Genomic DNA, 1,536 nt, shown 5'->3' with positions numbered 1-1,536 from the left:
TTTGCATACAAATCTAACTTTTTGATAGATGGTTTTGAAATATATTTTGTGCCATTTCTTCAGTGATGAATAAAGATTTGGGCTTCTATATGAGCATTAGTTTAGAACAGAATTAATGTAAGATTCAAAATCCTAGAAATGGATTATCAATGACCACATGCACCATTTTGTTGTGGTTATGTTCAAGTGTAAGTATCTCAAATGTGCTTTTTTCTTGATAAAATTGTAGCTGTTTAATATGCAGTATTTTAATTGAAAATGCTCTATATTTTGGTGTACTTACAAATTGTATATTTAGTTTCTTTCTCCATTTATCTACTTTTACCTGGCAGGAGGATGGATCTGGTTGCAGAGGTGTAAGGGTTGGCAAGTGAACAAAGGCTGGCATATATTGAGGTGTCTGTGAATGTTCCGTGGCAGTGAGAGCTGGAAACCAGTTTTTGCTTCAAAGGTATGTCTTCAGTTTGTATATATGAATCTAAAGAGGAAAACTTGTAAGACAAGCCTCTTTTAAAGTAGTTCCCTCCATTGTTTATACTTCAAATAACATTCCTGGTCTGGAATGTCTTTGAACATATTTTGAGTGCACTGGTCTCATAAATTTTCTTGAAATGAAAAGGGTGTGTTATTCATGATTGGCTCTGAGAACAATCAAATACTTGACTGTGTAACAGTAAGGAATTAATACAAAATACTAGAAATGTGATGACAGTTTTTTTTTCACGAGTCCTGAGTGGTATACTCTAAGAAGAACTGATGTTTTTATATACATGTGACATTCATCAATAGTACTGGAGTAAATAATCCAAGGATTTTTTTTTACCCCCCAGGTCCAAGATCACATCATGAGTGAGAGATTGGCAGGATGGTTATCTACTCTGCAAATCCTAGATTACAGCTGACCGTAAGTAAGTGAACATTTGATCATATAATCCACCTCAAAATTGAAATGCATTTTTTTTATGTAAGGATAATATAGAGGGGGAGAGATTCATATGGCAAGCTCTTTGAAAGACCCCTCCCCCACTTTAAAATTTCTACATAATTCAAAATACCTGTTTTGTGATTGAACTAGTCTCGATATATAATAACCAGTTGATGCTTGCTATCCCAGGAATATTCTATATTGCTTTTCATTACAGGAGGGTATGATCATTCACTGGTGTCCATCTGCAGTAGTCTGAAGGATGTAAAATACCTGTAATATTGTTTGGCCATCTTGATAGCCTTTTTATCAAGGAAACGAAACCAACATTGAACTTCAGGTGTGTTGAATATTCCTGTTGCAGTCTTGCTTGCGCAGTGTAGTTCAATTGCTGAATAGTTTGATTAATGATATTCAGTAATTTGCTGTTTATAAAGCAGAATTAGGAGCTAATCAAAGTTAAAACCCTAAATATTCAGCAAATGTTCAAAATTTTGGTGTCCATAACCATGATGACCCCTTCTTTCCATGATTGCTATGAATGTATTACTCTAAGAAGAACTGATGAACATTTCTTTGGTTAAAATAATACAAGCATAAATGTTTACTGA

At 34.0% G+C, this 1,536-nt stretch overlaps 1 long non-coding RNA gene across 3 annotated transcripts in view; it reads left to right on the top strand.

Moving 5' to 3' along the window:
- Window positions 1-6: 6 nt before the first annotated feature.
- LOC119592463 overlaps window positions 7-1,536 on the top strand; it is a 1,745-nt gene continuing 215 nt past the window's right edge. Inside the window, exons 1-4 of one of the 3 annotated variants that reach the window (XR_005230438.1) lie at window positions 7-188; window positions 333-451; window positions 831-908; window positions 1,143-1,265. This is a non-coding gene — a long non-coding RNA (uncharacterized LOC119592463). Of the gene's footprint in view, window positions 452-830; window positions 909-1,142; window positions 1,266-1,536 lie in introns of all 3 variants that reach the window. The other 2 variants (XR_005230439.1, XR_005230437.1) reach the window with 2 other exon arrangements.

The sequence above is a fragment of the Penaeus monodon genome, chromosome 30 (genome assembly GCF_015228065.2).
Source record: "Penaeus monodon isolate SGIC_2016 chromosome 30, NSTDA_Pmon_1, whole genome shotgun sequence".
Classification (NCBI taxonomy): Eukaryota; Metazoa; Arthropoda; class Malacostraca; order Decapoda; family Penaeidae; genus Penaeus; species Penaeus monodon.
This window is presented reverse-complemented; position numbering and strand designations above follow the sequence as displayed.